Source organism: Neovison vison, chromosome 7, assembly GCF_020171115.1.
Source record: "Neovison vison isolate M4711 chromosome 7, ASM_NN_V1, whole genome shotgun sequence".
NCBI classification, from domain to species: domain Eukaryota; kingdom Metazoa; phylum Chordata; class Mammalia; order Carnivora; family Mustelidae; genus Neogale; species Neogale vison.
In genome coordinates this window covers 94,208,735-94,226,795 of record NC_058097.1, presented here as the reverse complement: position 1 = coordinate 94,226,795, position 18,061 = coordinate 94,208,735, and the positions used below count along the sequence as shown (strand labels likewise).

The following is an 18,061-nucleotide window of genomic DNA, read 5'->3' as shown; positions in this document are numbered from 1 at the left end:
CTATCAGAGAACGCTGATATCCACACTAGCACGGCGGCCTCTTCTGTTTAGAAATGTTCTCCAGAATGCGTATCCACCTCCTTCCCTGATGCCTCACTCTGTGTTCTGCCCACGTACGCTACCTTATCATCCCCTGCAATTTGCCTTTTTACCATCATTACACTCATTTATGCAACCTAGATGTGAAGAATCCTTCTAATGTGCCAGACACTCATCGTTCCAGGCACCGGGGATACGAAAGTGAATAAGACAAAACTTCCTGTGCTTTTGAGTCTTACATCCTAACAGAGACACACAATAAACACACACACGACAAGCACACATACATGCACACATGCGTGCGCACACACACACACACACACACAAAGTGAGGGGGTGATAAGAACTGGAAAGAAAACAAAGTATGTCAAGAGGGTTGACAGAAAGAGATGGGGATGGAGTGCTGTTTGAGTAGTTTAATTTAGTAACAAGGAAAGTCCTCTCTGAAAGTTGACATTTGAACAGAGACATGCATGAACTGAACTAAAGAAAAGAGCCATCGTGATGTCTAGGTGAGCAACATCCTAGGCGAATGGAAGCAAATGCCGAGATCCCAAAGTAGGAATGTACAGAGCAAACTCCAGAATACCCGGAAGAGTAGGAGGGAAGGTGAGCAGGGAGGCAGGTAAAGACCAGATCACGTAAAGCCCTACATGCCGTGGTAGGGATTTTACCCAAGTGTGACGGGAAGCCATTGAAAGGATATAAACAAGGAAATGATATAATCAGACCAATGTTTTACAAGGTTCTCTCTGACTGCTCTACAGAGACTAGAACAAGAGTGGAATCAAAGAGGTCAAGTGGGAATTCACTAGAATGATCCAGAGGATAGAAAATGGTGTCTTGGAGGAAGAGAGTGGTGATGAAGGCAGTGGGAGATGGTGAAACTGTGTTACAGGATGAAAGAAAATCCAACAGGAGCTTTTGTTAAGTTGAATGAGGAGGACGAAAGAAAAGAAAGCTATGGACAATTCCAAGATTTGTGGCCTAATCACTGAATGAATATGAGTTCTGTCTAGCAAAAGAGTGAGCACTAGGGAAGAGGTAGGTTTGCGTGGAGTAGAAAAGGGGATTCAGTTTGGGGCATGTTTAGTTTGAGATGCTAATACGCATCTGAGAAGGAATGCCGAGTAGGCAGTTAGACATATGGGTGTCAAATTTAGAAAAATGACCAGGGTTGTAACTGAATGTGGGACTCATGAATGAATTTAGAGATTACACATTTTAGAGTATAACTGGAATTGGAAATCAACTGAAGAAGTGTTTATAAAAGGAGGGGGTGATCAACTATATCAAATACTTTTGAGAAGCTCAGTAAGACTGACCAAAAACTGACCATTGGATTTAGCCATATGAAGGTCAGTGGAGACCTCGATCCAAATGGATTCAGTTTCCTAGTGGGATCAAAATTCTCAGAGTTTTGATTAGACATGTTTGAGAGTTTTGATCAGACATTTATTACATGAAGACTTGTTATGTCCACCTTTCCAGCCGGAGTATAAATTTCATGAATGTAAGGATGAAGACGCTTTCAGGCACCATTTTATCTGCAGTGTTTGGCTCACTGTTTGGCACACAGCGAGCACCAGAGATATTTGTGGTGGATCCCATTCTGTTCAGATTATTGTAAAGCAATTGATTACTAGAGATTCCACTGAGGCTGTAGACTGTGTGAAGATTTGTCGGTGATTGTGAAGAGGTGGGGAGGGCTGATGAAGCCATTAGAGGACTCCTCTTTCAACGTGACAAATACTGACTTTCTAAGTTCAAAATGGCGAACATGCTTCAGGAGTACACGATGACAAGAGAGGCCTGGTGTGTGGTAATGTGAGATTAAAAGTGCACGTTTTCACTATCATTTGGTGTGTAAAGTAAAAAATTAACCCCAGAGAAGTCATGAGGGGCAAACAATTTCTCCTTGGGTTATTTTCCTCGGAGAGGAAAACAGAGCAAATTTCAGTGTTCAGAGAGCCAGGTCTGTGTCTTTGAGCACATTTTCTTTACATGCTCACTGAATTAGGCCACATCATTGCTTTGAGAACTGGTAAGATCTAAGATCATCCATTTATTCATATTAGCTCAGATCCTCCCTTTGACTAACTTCCTGGAAACAAATCAACTGCTATGAGAAGCTCGGCAATTTTTTTCTCAGATCACTAAGGAACATTTGGTAAATTACTCCTTTAGTACATAAAATCACTTCTCCTATCCCAAAAGCTTTAATGTAGCTCCCCATTGGTACCTAATTTGCTCTGAGTTTGTGGAATGAAAATCTGACTCAGTGAGTCACTACCCCAAGCAGAAAGCTGGATGTGAGTAGTCCCCTGCCCGGCAGAAATCATCATTCAAATTAGACAGGCCAACCGGATACAAAAATGACTGAAATACACTCAGGGCAAAATAAGGACCACTTGGAGAAATCACAAGACTTCTGCCATGGTCAGTACACCCCAACGATGGTGGGTTAAAATGGGCCCCTTGGAAAAAACCGTCTTTGAGAAAAAAGAAGGAAGGTGAAGCTTTCCCAGAACTGTACATGCTCTTAAGACACAGTGCGTTTACAAACAGATTATCATACCTCGGGAAAATGTTAGGGGGAGGAAGAAGTCAATCACTGAGTGATGGAAGTCTGGAATGCAGACGCAAACCGTGACCTACACCAACAATACAGAACTCCTCCAAGCCTTCATGGTCACGGAAGCTGCCAATCCTGAAAAATGCACTGGAGTTCCCTGTTGTGTTTCTACAACTTCTTCTTGTCCTTTAACCAGGAGAGGACAGGCACGTGGTCAGAGTCACAGCTGGCAAAAGGCCAACTGGTTCTTACCAGGTGTCTTTTTGGACCCACAGGCCCGGAAGCTAACCTAACCTTTCCCCCTTAAACACTGGGTCTGAAAAATAGTTACATTTTACATGTTCTAGAGAATAGAATGAATTCTGGCTCTTTCTAAGTGCTTCAGTATCTCAGTTTTAGTTCTTTAGGGTAGAATCAATTTAGAGAAATACTTGTTCCATTTAGAGTCTGTGGCTGAGGGGTGCCTGGGTGGCTCAGTGGGTTAAGCGTCCAACTCTTGGTTTGGGTACAGGTCATGATCTCAGGGTTATGACACTGAGCCCTGGGTGGGGTTTGCACTCAGCTTGGAGCACCCTGGCCGGGCCCCGCCCTGCTCCTCTGCTCTCTCCTCCTCTCAAATAAACAAATAAATAAAATCATAAACATAAATAAATAAATAAAGTCTGGGCTGGAAGCCTATTCATTCTCAGCCTGCCCCAACACTGACTATTCAGCCATGTACTTCTCAAGTACCGTTGAGCACCTACTATATGCTCTTCTTGGTGCCAAACCCTGGGGTAGTGGTAAATCTGGTAAGCGGAGACAAACACGAACCCACAATGCCAACAGAGTGTTCTAGGTACTTCTGAGCAAAGTAGGAAGGATGCCATTAGTTCCATGGGGCATCTACTCATGAGGCTTCAAGGAGGCCTGCTGGGCTGAACCCTGAAGTACCTCAGTACTAGATGAGTAGCCATGGAAGGAGAAGGGGGGTACGAGCACAAGATGTGTGTGTATCAAGATGGAACTCGTGTGGCCAACTGAGAGGCCACATAGCAAAGTACTGTGGGGCAAGGAGAGAGAGCTCTCGGGGCCCAGAGGCAGGGGTTGAACGAGGTTGGAGAGAGAGAGCAAGATGAAAAGTCGCAGGTGGTATGAATTCCTCTGCAGAACACTCGTAACCAAAAAAAAAAAAAAAAAAAAAAAGGTCTTCCTCTTTTTTTTTTTTTTTTATATTTTATTTATTTATTTGCCAGAGATCACAAGTAGGCAGAGAGGCAGGCAGAGGGAGAGAGAGGGGGAAGCAGGCTCCCCGCTGAGCAGAGAGCCCGATGCGGGACTCCATCCCAGGACCCTGGGATCATGACCTGAGCCGAAGGCAGAGGCTTTAACCCACTGAGCCACCCAGGCGCCCCAAGGGTCTTCCTCTTTGAACCTCGAGCAGATTTTGTGGTTAAAATGAAAATACACTGACATGTTAGTTAATCTACTTCCTGGGATTCATAAGCCAAAATACATTCATACTATCCTGAAAAAACAAAACTGATCTTTTGCCTTCTATCTGTTTTTTAGCTGGTCAGGGCTCTTTCCTCATTGGAGTGACCCAAATTTTCATTCCCAAGGGACCTGTGCCCCGCTATGTGGCATTCTAAGCATGTCCTGTTGGCTTGTAACACTGCCGTGGGATCATGACGGGGTGTGTCGGGGGATTACTGTTTGCTACAGTACCTCTCCTTCCCTTTATAATCAGAATTAATCACCGAGCCTACCCTTGAACTTTCTTTTCTGTGTGCCAAAAAAAATGGCAAGATAAGAACTTCATTTTCCAATTCAGTGGAATCGTGAATGCGTTCCTTGACTGAAGCCTTTGTCCCCTTGGATTCTAAACTCTAAGGCCATTGCTCTTTCCAGGAAGGTGGGCAAGACGATGCCCTGGAGTTTTTTGTTTGTTTTTTAATAATACCATTTTTCTTTTCTTTTCTTACCATCAATTCATTTTTGAAGGAATCTCATGACCCAAGATCAAGAGTCATACACTCCATTGACAGAGCCTCCCCTGCACTGCTTGGAGTGTTAACCATGGGAAGATGTTCCTGCCCACTGTCCTTCAAGGCCATCCCTATGTGGGTGGACCCACAGCAGTAGCTGCACTAGTGCGGGTGTCTCAGGTAAGATCCAGTCTTGAACACTTTCTTCTCTCATCAGCAAGTCACGGGGTGTTCCCTCCACACCCCTCCTCAAGGCCATGATGCTTGGGCTGGAAGAGGACCTATGGCCCCCAGCTCCTGCAGGAGGAGGCGGCGTATCTGTCACACCAGGAACCCTCGCAGTGAGGAGCCTCGTGTCAGGCTTAAAGGCCCCTTCCCTTAAGAAATCATAAAAACATTCATCATAGAGTTTTCAGTGTTGGGACGCCTGGGTGGCTCACTGGGTTAAGCCGCTGCCTTCGGCTCAGGTCATGATCTCAGGGTCCTGGGATCGAGTCCCGCATCGGGCTCTCTGCTCAGCAGGAGCCTGCTTCCCTCTCTCTCTCTCTCTGCCTGCCTCTCCATCTACTTGTGATTTCTCTCTGTCAAATAAATAAATAAAAATCTTAAAAAAAAAAAGAGTTTTCAGTGCTTTGTGATTTTTAAAACATTTAAATCCTTATTTCAATTGGAAGTTCAAGGCAGGGATCCAGCTTTATTCTTTTCCCAAATGACTAGCCATGATGTCTGGTCTGAGTAACACATTTCTTTTCACCACTTTGTGTTATAATCAAATCCTGTTCCTGTTTGGATCTGCTCCTGTGCTCAGCATTTTGTTTGATCGATCATCTACCTGTCCCTAAAGCAGTATATGTCAGTGGTAAATACTGCAGTTTCAATGACTGCCAAAGTCCTCCAGAAAGTCCTTGTGTTTGGATCTTCCTTATATGTTTTTATTCTTCCAAACTCCAAAACTGCTTTGCCAAGTTCCAAAAAGATTCCACTAGAGTTTTTATTGGGCTGTAATAAATTTGTAGGTTGGTTTTAGGAAAAAGGGACATCTTTACAATGTGTGTCTTCCAAGTCAAGAATAGGACATGCCTCTTTATTTATGGAAGTGATCTCTCTCACTGGACACTGAGTCTTAGGGGTATGAATTAGTTTCTTCTCAAGAGACTAGTTTTTTGTTTTGTTATCAATCCTGCTGTAAGACACGAGTTCAACAAAATGTAATCATTTCTTGTTGGGTCACTGAGTATTCCTGACAGCATAAACACAAGGGTGTATTGTTGAAAACTGTGTTGTGATGATTAACTATCCAAGAGTCCAGGTTGGGATTTTTTTTTTCTTTGAACTGAATATAGAGGGATGACCAGTTGAAAAAAACTGATTGGAAAATTCAAAACATCCAGAAACCACCAATGTGTAATTTTGTTATTTGTCTATGAAGGATTTCTTTTACTGAAAGGTTGCATCCTTATTCCAGAGCAGGAATGAAGATTGTAATGTTATCTTGGCCACATATTTGTGGCCCATCTGAGAACTGTTTGCATAAATTCACTGGTTAAAAGACACATCTCCTGGTCCAAAACCCATTCTAATATCGATAAGACAGTAAAGAAGGATGGTACAAGCCAAGTTATTTAACAAAGCTTGCCAAGGAAGTCAGGAAAGCCAGCCTCCCTTTTCACTGTTCACTCAATGTCTGGTATACAGTTGGTGCCTAACTATTTACCAAAGGAACGAATGGAATCCCTAGAAAGGATTTATTTATATGTATGCTTTTTTAAAAAAAAGATTTTTTTAAGTGATCTCTACACCCAGTGTGGGGCTTGAACTCAAAACTCTGAGGTCAAGAGTCACTCACTCCACCAAAGGAGCCAGCCAGGCACCCCCTGTGTATGCTTCTTAAGATAAAAACCTGAAGAGTGTAATCTGGCTGGCTGCTGTGGCAGAAGCAACAGCTTCTGGACTGGTAGCTGAGACTGGTGAGCTCTCCTGCCTGTGCCTCATCTAATCTTCCCCACGGCCAGCCTGCGATGCTCGGTCAATTCTCCCCAGTCTACCGTCCATCCCACTGGTGGGTGTTCCCTAAGAACTGGCTTCTGTTTCCTTCCCACCCAGCCTTCTGTTCCCAAAGATCCTTCGTGCCTCATACCAGCCAAGTCACAAACCTCGGACAACCACACTAACATGCTGCTGTTGGCACTAGAATCAGAGAGAACCACGTTACAGTCTGAGTGTTGGAACAACGCGTTAACGACAGACTCTGCCTGTTCTCCTTTTCAGGATGAGTAGGCTGTTGGGCTAAAATGACTCCGTCAGAGCCAGAATGGGGCAATGAAAGTAATTTTTAGCCTCGGTTGCAGATATGGGCTTATGAATGGGAGCGATGTTCGGTCAGAGAGAATGCAGAGTGAAAGAGAATCACGTTCATCCTAGGTAATCAAAGCCTGGAGTTTCTGCAACTGGTATAAGGAGCTGGAACAGAATGCCAAGAGATCGGAGACCAGAGAATGTTTCAGGAAATAGCCAAGCCAGCGACAGCCAACAGCTGAGCTTTTGTTCGCTCTCAGAGCTACGGCCGCCTGAATTTATTTAAATGTCCTAGAATAGAGCAGACATAGTGGAGAATGATCATAAAAAATGCAGATGTAAGTGTTAGGAGGCTGTTGCGTCTCAGCGAGAATTATCGAAAGAGTAGGGGAGTCAGGATGTGAGCAGAGAGGCCGGGAACAGATTCTAAAGCCACGTCAGAACAGGATTAGTGGGAATGAACGGCAGCACAGCCGTAAGTCGTGAATTCTAGAAGCATTCATTGACGCAGGGAGAAAGTACAAACAGATAAGACTCAAATGGTAAAACAGGATCCATAAAGATCAATAAGCATTGAGGAGATTTGGATAGTGCATGAATCACTCTCAAGGGTCTTTACAAAACCGACTGTTCAGAACACATTGTCATCACTGCCCATGACAGTTCTGTAACAGTGACATCCTTTAAAATTGCTTCCGTCTTAACAGTTCTGTGAGTGTGACTCAACCAGGTTTACACAGAAGCTTGGAGGCGTATCTGTAAGAACTCGGGGCTTTGGATTTCCAAGTCCGACTCCCGGAGTCCACTCCTATTTGCAGTTCAGCTCTCAAAGTGCTGAGGTCCAACCCAAATTACACACACACATACACACACGCACGCACACGCGCACACACAAGCACACACATACACTTACTCCAAAATTTTAAGTATGACTTCTGAGACTAAAATTAGAGTGATTTCTCTCTTATCAATACTTCCAGATACAGGTAAGTAGATAGATTAAAAAATATAAATATCGTAAATAGCTTTGGAACTAGGAAGGTGACCTCACTGTTACACCATTTTCAAGAAACTCTAGTGTGACAAGACCATGGATTCCTCCCTTTCGTCCTTCTTCCTTCCAACTTTTTTCCAGCAAACACTGATGGAGTGAGAACTCACTGATGGAGTGTTCAGCTCACGCTGGGCTCTGAGAGCTACACAAATACAAAGATGGGGACTCCTAATGCCCAGGGCAGGGGAAGTCAAATTTGCTTGAGGCCCCTCAGGGACAAGTTTAGGGTGCTTGGGGAGGATTTGAGTGCTGAAGAGCCAGCACCCAGACCCCAAGGTGAAGAAGGATAAGGACCCTCTCAGCCTTCCCAATCATGGCCGGAGACGCCTGGCATGGGTGGGTGGGGGGCAGTGGATGGCATGGGAGTCCTCCTCACGGGACACAGGGTGAGTGAGGAGGGACAAGAGTATAATAGAGGCTTGTGCAACACAGATGGGCAGGCACCCCCACCCCACCTCCTCTCCAGCACACGAGGGCTGTGAACTTGAAAGAATCAAGTGACTCCCGTTGGCAGGCACCAAAAGAGACGCATCCGTTTGGAGGCCATATCATCTGAAATCGGCTGAGAAGGCTGTCCTACTTAGGAGGAGAACCTTTCTCTTGGTTGTGGAAAAGCTGCGCATCGGGCCGTGGGGTCAGAGGAGGATTTTTCCCGTGTGGTTCACAAAGCGCTGGTATAGACGCTGGGCAGCATGGAAGAACAAAGTGGCAAGACCCAGATTTCAGTCTTGTCTCCACTGCTTATTAGCTGAGCAAACAATTGCTATGAGCTCTAGTTTCTTCCCCTGTAAAAATCCCAAATAATAACAAATAGTCCCATTTATTGAATTATGTGGGTTTTTAATCTTTACAACAACCCTATGAAAGAATCATTACTGTTCCCATAATACAGAGGAGAGAAATGAGGCTGAGGGAGGTTGAGAACATTTTCAAAATCTATATACCTAGTAAAGGGCAGAGCTAGGATTTAAACTCATATCTTGATTGAAAACCCTGTCTTCTTAACCATTTATATCTTCGGCCTCTCCTCTGTGGGTTTGTGGGAAGGGTAAAAAGTAAGCAAGTTTTACTGAAATGCTGGTAATTAACGTGACTATTAAATGTCTAATTGTTCTGATAGCTTTCAAACATAGTTTTATTTACAGCATAGATTTGAGTATTTACATTATTTTTAAGTATAATTACTTAAAATTTTTTTCATTCATTTTTTTACATTTTTGTTCAGTTTGTTATATAGTTGCTGCTTGAGGAAAGGAACTTTTAAAAAAAAAAGATTGTATTTATTTATTTGACAGAGAGAGAGAAAGAGAGTTTGCATAAGCAGGATGAGCGGCAGAGGGCAGAGGGAGAAGCAGACTCGCCACTGAGCAGAGAGCCCCACACGGGGCTCCAACCCCAGGATGCTGGGATCCTGACCTGAGCCAAAAGCAGACACTCAACCTACTGAGCCATTCAGGTGCCGGGAAGAAAGGAACATCTTTTTGAATATTACAAGAATGGTTAGAAAAATTAGCATACTCTAGTCAGGGCAGTATATACCTTTACTAACTGTGATTATCCATAAATGGCCATTTATTTCTTGCTTTGGCAGTGATGTGGAAACGGATGTAGACTGGGAATCTGGGACCGGTTTTTAACCCCGGGTCTGGGTTCACCGTCCTGTGTTTATCTTAGCCCAAGTATGTTCTTTGGCTAATATTGCTTCATGTTTAAAACAAGGGAATTAAAACACGAGGTGGCTGGTAACCCTTTGCAGCATGAAGAGTCTATGATTCCTTGTAATTTTAGAAGAGGATGTAGCTCAGAAAAATATACTTTTAATTCAAATTCTATCGTAAGAGTTAACATATGCAGGGGTTCTAAGCAAGTGACAGATGAGAAAATCAAACTGTGAATTAAAGAAATTTGGATAATTTCTTTTTTTTTTTTTTAAAGATTTATTTATTTATTTGACAGACAGAGATCACAAGTAGGCAGAGAAGCAGGCAGAGAGAGAGGAGGAAGCAGGCTCCCCACTGAGCAGAGAGCCCGATGCAGGGCTCAATCCCAGGACCCTGAGATCATGACCTGAGCCGAAGGCAGAGGCTTAACCCACTGAGCCACCCAGGCGCCCCACTACTTGACTTTTTTTTAAGTTGAAAAAGTAAAACCCACTCTCCATCTTTTCTAATTGTGAATTTGGAAAAAGTTACCAGTATCATGTGTCCTATCCCTGTTGATCCTACAAATGGCTCGAAAACTGATGAACTAAGGACTTTGAACTTTCAAAAACAGGAATTCATCACTGAGGATTAGTCCTCTGTCAAAGCAGAATAAGATGCCATAGTTAATATTTATTTATTGAGCCATGGAATGCAGTGGCATAGGGGTCAGAAAGTCTGTCTTACCCTGCTCTGTCCCCAAGCAGCCTGGTGACCTGGCCAGCACTTCATCTCTCCTCACTGCTTCACGCTGTTGGTGTGAGGGTCAGAAAGGATCGATCAAAGGAAAGACCTTTGAAATATTACGGCACGCACTGAAAGATTACAATATCATTATCATTTGGATGACAGGCCTTCAAAAATGGAAAGAACTTAGAAATTACCCAAATTTCTTGGGGCGCCTGGGTGCCTCAGTGGGTTGATCCTCTGCCTTCGACTCAGGTCATGATCTCAGGGTCCTGGGATGGAGCCCCGCGTTGGGCTCTCTGCTCGGCGGGGGGCCTGCTTCCTCCTCTCTGCCTCTCTGCCAAATAAATAAATAAAATCGTAAAAAAAAAAAAGTCAAGTAGCTAATATGTGAAGCTCTCTTTGACCTGAGACACTTTTCCTACAAACCGCGACCCTTTGTAAACATTTAGCAACGGTGACTACGTAATTCCTCTTTCAATTACATATGCTGTGTTAAATATTATTGCTGTGTTTGTGGAAAAGATTCATTTAGGCTTTTTCCACTCTTCGAAAAATGATTGTATCTACTATTCTTGAAGTAGCTCGATGCTAGTTTATAGTTTTATACGCATGTAATAAGAAAACAATGTTATCGGTACAGAAGAGTATAAAATAAATGTGATCTCTATACCCTGCAGCCCAGGCTGACGCTCTCCACACAGGCATTGTTAACAGCTACTGTAGCCGGTCACTACTATAATTTAAAAGAATATGCTTATAGTTCTGTTTCTCCATATATCGGCTTAGAAAGTGTCTACTGATTTCCGTCTGAGAGATAAGGAAGAATATTTACACTTCCAACTTCTCTAGCTCCTAATTTGTTTTATTTTTTAAAGATTTTATTTGAGAGAGAGCAATAGAGAGATAGAGATAGCACGGGGGGAGGGGCAGAGGGTGAAGCAGTGTCGAAGCTGGGCAGGGAGCCCAATGTGGGGCTCCACCCGAGGTCTCTGGGCTCATGCCCTGAGCCCCGGTAGACGCTTAGCAGACTGAGCCACGCATGCGCGCCTCTACGACCTAACTTGTGTTAGTTCTACTATTTATAATTCAGTTGTATTTCTAATTTCTCTAAAAACTGTATTTTAAATTATTCTTTGTAACTTTAAATAATACCCAAACTTCTTCTGGATTTATTTATTTAGACAAGATGCTCTTATTCCTAGTCACTTAAGAGGTCTACTTTTAAGTCTTTGTTTTATGGATAGATTTACACACAGACATCTCTCCATATATACGTGGTCATGGTTTACTATATTTATACTTGGCTCTGTTATTATAATTAAGTCTTCGGAAGATTAAAAGAGTTAATCCATATAAAGCACTCAGCACAGTGCCAGGCACATAGGTCCTCTGTTATGAAAAACTGAGTTGTGTGGATGAACCTCCATTGAGAAGGAAATGTAATGTTATTCAATTGCAATTTTGCAGCTTAAATGAGAGTCTTCTAAACTTTAAGAACTACTAGATCCTTTCTCCCTCCTGTCCTTTCCTCCTCTTCCTGCTTTCTTCAGTTCCTTTGGGTCATACTCAGATGGCATCCTTCCTGTTTTCTTTCTTGGATTACAATTTGTTGGATTACTTCTTTGAGCTTTGGTTTTGTTTCGTAAGGAATCTTGAATGTCTCAAAATGGTCTTCTTTGAGCTTTGGTTTTGTTTTGTAAGGAATCTTGAATGTCCCAAAATGGCCTCAAATTTGATTAGAAGTTTGGCAAAGTTTAGAATTCAAAGATCTGTTTGTACCCCCTTAGAACCTGGAAAACATTCTGGTAACGAGCCACCAGGTAAGGACTTTGGTCTCTTTGGTTCCCGATACATCATCACAAGGACCTGGAACAGTGTCTAGCCCACAGTATTCACTCAATATACATGAGTTTTATAAATGATCTGGTGACTCATATTGCTGAGAAGAAACTGCAATCACAGTCTGATTATTTACCCCCCTCTTTGGAAGCATTCAGGGTTTTCTTTTTGTTCTTAAAATTCTAAAATTTTTCCATGCTGCCTACATGTACTTTTGTTTCTTCACTTTTACTGCTCTGTAATGAGTGGGTTTTGTCAATCTAGAAACTCTTGTGTGTACGGGAAATTTACGTCATTTATTTTCTTGACAATTTCATTTTCTCCATGGTCCCCTATACCTTCTGGAATCACCTTTAGAGAAGTATTAGATTTCTTAGAGCTAACTTCCATGCATCTTATTTTTTTCTCATATTTCCTGTCATTTTACTTCAACTTCCGGTAACCAACTGGATCTTCTATTGTATTTATATTACTACTTAGAAATCCCATTGAAATTTTGATTTTTACTTTCCAAGAACTCTTTCATGTTGGGATTGCAAACTATAATTGTCTTAAAAGTATGCAGATTATAAATTCTTCTGATATGAATTGGCATTTTTATTGTTCTTACTGAAATGGTTTTAAATAGTAATTGTATTAACTGGCTGACACAGGTGTTAAGAATGTGAGTGATCTACGCGTGCATCATTCACTAGGGTTATTTTTATTGTTTTATTCTTTAACTGCTTGGATTATCTTTTTCCTCCAGCTTCAGTTATTTATTTTTCTAAGGCTTTCCCTTTTGTAGTGTTTTTTCTCCCAAGTCTGAGGTCCCCTGCTGTCCTTTTATACAAATGAATGAGGAACTACACAAACACCTTAATTTAGTATCAGTAGCTGGTGTGGGTTTCCTCCTGGGGGGGTTTACATTTGTTTCTCATAAGCTTTTTCACTCCAACAGAATGACAGCAGTTTCTGTCTAAGTAGGTGGAGTTTGTGGATGGGAGGGCTTCCCGGCAGGGTTTCCTGTGGGCAAAGCACAAGCCCCAGATCCCAGAACCCAGAGGTTTCCAGGTTGGGGGGTGGAGGTGCATTTGAAGTCTGGTGATTTCCAGGCTGAGTTTACTACAGAGATGCAGAATTTCTTGGGGAGCCTGGGTGGCTCAGTCATTAAGCATCTGCCTTCGGCTCAGGTCATGGTCCCGGGGTCCAGGGGTCCCGGGGTCCCAGGGCCCTGTGATCGAGCCCCACAAGGGGCTCCCTGCTCTGCAGGAAGCCCACTTCCCCCTCTCCAACTCCTCTGCTTGTGTTCCCTCTCTCACTGTGTCTCTCTCTTGTCAAATAATAAATAAAATCTTAAAAAAATAATAATTTCTTCAGTATCCCCTCCAGACCACACAACCCTCACCAAGAAGGTTCTGTGAGCAGATAGTTTGCCTTCTGGAGGACAGCGCTGGCTTTTAGCCTGAGGGCAAAGTCTCAGCTGTGAAGCTCTGTTTACACAGGTCAGAGAAAGGGGCCCAGCTGTGCAGAGGGCTGTATCCTGCTCCTTAATGAGGCCACTGATGATGGCCCCACAGCCCATCAACATATCGTTGTCCTGTCCTCTGGGCAGGCACTCCCTCTGGGGCTCCCTTGGGAAGACACGTGCTCAGTTCTTGTGCCCAGGCCTACAGTTTTCTACACTTTCTCATCAGTCATCTATCTGCCTTTTCTCAAAACTTCTGGTTTGCTGATGACGCTTTTTCTTGTTTCCTGTGCTGTTATCTCACTCTTTTCAAAGAATCTTTTCTGTTACTCTGATGGGGATGTGGAAGGTCGGAGAGGTATTCTCTCTCTCTCTCTCTCTCTCTCACACACACACACACACACTTAAAAAGATACAATAACACATCCAGTCAATCCTTTGGGGGAAGGTGCGGTTCTATAAATCACCAGAATACAATCCCTGAATTCTTTAGTTGGTCTCAGTGTTTTGCCCAGTTTATGCTTATTTAAAAAAAACTTACTACTGAACAATGTGTCAGGAATTCCAATTATAAAACCTGAAAACAAAAAAGTTTAAAAATTTGTATCCATAATGGAATATTTGCTCATCGATGCTTTTCCAGTTCCCCCATCCTTGGATTTCGACTTTAATACCCCAACTCCATAGTGCATATGAGGGGCCGCTTTACGTTTTTTTTTTAAGTAGGCTCCACAGCCAGTGTGGAAACCAATGTAGGGCTTGAATTCACAACCCTGAGGATAAGACGTGAGCTGCTTAACTGACCGAACCACCCAGGCGCCCCCTCAAGGCATTGTTTCAGGCATAATGCTGAAAGAAGGGCTGTTCTACTCTTCTATTCTCCAGGTATATCAGCGTCATTTGGAGTCTCCTGATTCAGATTCCTTTCCTTAGAAATTCTTTAAGCAAGTGTTAAAGTGGAAAAAAAATTTTTTTCTATTAAAAAGAAACAGGGACACCTGGGTGGTTCAGTTGGTTAATCATCTGCTTTTGGCTCAGATCATGATCCCAAGGTCCTGGAATCGAGTCCCGCATTAGACTCTCTGCTCAGTGGGGAGCCTGCTCCTCCCTCTGCTTGCTGCTCCCCCTGCTTGTGCTCTCTCTCTCTCTCTGTCAAATAAGTAAGTAAATTCTTAAGCATGTGCGCGCGCACACACACACACACACACACATACACACACACCCCACACACACCACAAACAAACCAAAAAAAAGCCAAATAGATCCCAAACTCTGAAATTAGCAATATGCTTTCCAGTAGTAAATCCAAGGTTGAATCTGGTGTCCACCAGGCACTAATCCTGCCTTCCAGGCAAATGCCTTCAAACTTTCTAAGTCTTAACTTTCTGAACTTGTAAATGACCATAAAAATAGTACCTGTACCAACACAGCCTGGGTTTGAGAATTAAGATAATGTACACAATTCCCTTAGCACAGCTCCTGACACTTAGTAAGGCTTCATCTGATATTAGCAATTAACATTCACAGATAATTCACATCTATATTATGGAACAGTTCTGTAATAAAGATTTATTTGAGAGAGAGAGAGAGAGAGAAAGGGGGAGGGGCAGAGGGAAATGGAAGCAGAGAATCCCACGCAGACTCTCTGCTGGTCATGGAGCCTGAGATCATGACCTGAGTCAAAACCAAGAGTGGGAAACTCAACTCACTGAGCCACCCAGGCGCCCTGAGAACAGTTCTGTAAGAGATAATCAACCCGGTCTTGTTGAGATATTGGTAAAATAAAGAAAAGTATTAATTCCTTGTTCCATCTGGTTGGTCTTTCGGCATGTGCTTTTTTATCATAATAAAATGTATAATGACATAACACTTACCAGTTTTATGTGTACGGGTCCCTGGCATCAAGTGCAACCACACCGTAGCGCAAGCATCCCACAACCCGTGTCCAGACTCTGAGACTGGAGTCTGGAGTCGTCTCCCCAGACTGAGACTCTGAACCCATTGAACAACGCCCTATTTACCCCTGTCCCTGGCAATTACCATTCCATTTTCTGTCTCTACATGATTACTCTGGATACCTCAGATCGATGGACTCCTACAGTATTTGTCCTTCTGTGACAGCCTTATTTCGTGTAATATCCTCAAGGTTCACTGCAGTATGTGTTAAATTCATTCCTGTTTAAGACTGAATTCTATTCCAGGGCGCCTGGCCGGCTCAGTCGGAACACCATGCAACTCTTGATCTCAGGGTCATGGACTCTGTGGAGTGCAGAGATTACTTAAATAAATAAAAAACTTAAAAAAAAAAAAAAAAAGACGGACTACTATTCCATTGTATGCATAGCCCACATTCTGCTTATCTGCTCATCTGCAGGTGAACACTGGTGACTTGCACTTTTCGGCTGTTCCGAGCGATGTGGCTATGAACGTGGTGGACACATCCATCCAAGTCCCAGCTTTCCTTCCTTCTGGGTGTGTATATCCAGAAGTGAAAGGGCGGGGTCCTATGGCAGCTGAGGTTTTTCTTCACTCTTCTCATTTGGTAACCCATGTCAGTTTGCTTTCTTGTGTTTGAGAGATTTAGATCATATAACTAGATTTGTTTTCTTTGTGTCACAAAAATGCTGATGCATCTTTTCAAAGAGGGGAGACAGAGCCCTTTCCTGGGAGAGAGTCTACCTGCGTTGTACCGCCATGAAAACTCACTCGGCAGATCCACTCACCAGCACCCAGGGCTCGTCTGGGGATGGGGGTCATCTCCATGGCCCTGTTTACGTAGGACAGAGCACCCTTTCTCCTGGTCACCAGAAACAGTTCTACAAGGCCTAGTCCTCTGGGGCTCCATGAGTAAGAAACTGGTTAGGCAGACTCTGACTTCGTGCAAATTCACTGCCATTTAACAGTGCTGCAAATGGCTTCCGGACACCTAAAATGTGCCAGACGCGTGCTAGGTAACGAGGTACAGGGTGCTTGAGGCTTGGCCTCCCAGTTTGGTGGGGAGTTTATGGGGACCCCACCCCCAGCCCCCTCAATGCATAAGAGCTAGGCTGCCTCACACAAGGATGGCAAAAAAGTCGTCCAAGAGTATTTTGGTGTGCTTTGCCAGTGGGAGATATGGGTTTGGTAGGTTCTGTAATGGGGTCATTTCTGGGCCCTGTAATTCCAAATCAGGAATCTGAGTGGGATACAACATTTTGAAAGGGATCAGTGTCAGTGAGGGGCAGGCCTTGAAGTCTAAGTTTTATCAGCTTCACAGTAAACCTGCTTCTGGATTTGGGGAGGATTACAAAGATCCTTTACCCCTCAAGCTCCGCTTCAAGAGTCCCATTCTCTGGCATTATTTTCATTCCACAGTTAAGACACTGAAGAGCTTGGTTAAGACCAGAAGTGTCTGGGTACCCAAGCCCCCACCATCTCCAGCTTCCCGTGACCCAAGGAGGCTGACAGCAAGGAGGAGAAACAAGGTCTTGAAAAAAACCATGCTCATTGGAGACCATCTGGGAAGGTACCAAGTGAAAAACAATTCACTTACTAACTGCCCCGTTACCCAGAGATAAGTCATTGTCTACATTCATGGCCAGAATTCTCTCTCCAGCCTGCTTCACATCCCCTCAAACTGGTAACCTGCTTTTTGAACACAATACTCAGGAACATTTCCAAAGTCATGCATTTTATAAATGTAATAAACATTTTAAGATTTTTTTTCTTATGAAAAGGAAAAGTAAGACATCCAACCACTATTGCTGACCTGATCCTCCAGGCTCCGCAGACTGATGGTGTCCCCTAAAACGCAGATGCTGCCACCTACAGGAAGAAGGCTACAAATACTGCGATGACATTTTAAGAGGCCGCTTGAGATGTTAAACTGTGATATGAAGGGGGCTAATCTTGTTTTGTTTTAAAATTTCCTTCCTCTTGCCAGACTGGTTTTCCTCCTCCCTTTAAAAAGTCATTCAAGGGGCTCCTGGCTGGCTCTCTCAGTGAAGCATCTGCCTTTGTCTCAGGTCATGATCTCAGGGTCCTGGAATCAAGCTCCACGTCAGGCTCCCTGCTCAGTGGGGAGCCTGCTTCTTCCTCTTCCTCTGCCATTGCCCCTGCTCCTTGGCTCGCACTCTCTCTGTCTCTCTCAAATGAATGAATTTTAAAAATCTTTTTAAAAAATGAAAAGTAGTAACTAGATATCATTTTAGAGAAGCTGTCTCTGCTCACTTTGGATTCTGGAGAGTAGGCATGGAGAAGAGAATCCCCTCCCCAGAATCACTCCCACCAGGGGTGATGAGAAACACACACCCCCCCCCCCCCCCCCCGCCTCAGGCAGCAGGATGAGACACTGGAGGCACCAGCCTACCTTATCGCTACGCGCACGTGCTAGGCGGCAAGCTAGGACTCCATCACACTTCCCAGGGACCAAGGCCCGGCTGGTCCTCAACATGAACCTAAGAAACAAGAGCAACG

At 43.7% G+C, this 18,061-nt stretch overlaps 1 long non-coding RNA gene across 4 annotated transcripts in view; it reads right to left on the bottom strand.

Annotated features, from left to right (window-relative positions):
* LOC122912218 overlaps window positions 1-18,061 on the bottom strand; it is a 46,221-nt gene that overhangs the window by 6,459 nt on the left and 21,701 nt on the right. For 3 of the 4 annotated variants that reach the window (XR_006385569.1, XR_006385571.1, XR_006385570.1), the window contains one exon: window positions 17,955-18,042. This is a non-coding gene — a long non-coding RNA (uncharacterized LOC122912218). Of the gene's footprint in view, window positions 1-10,514; window positions 10,551-17,954; window positions 18,043-18,061 lie in introns of those variants that run through there. The other variant, XR_006385572.1, reaches the window with a different exon arrangement.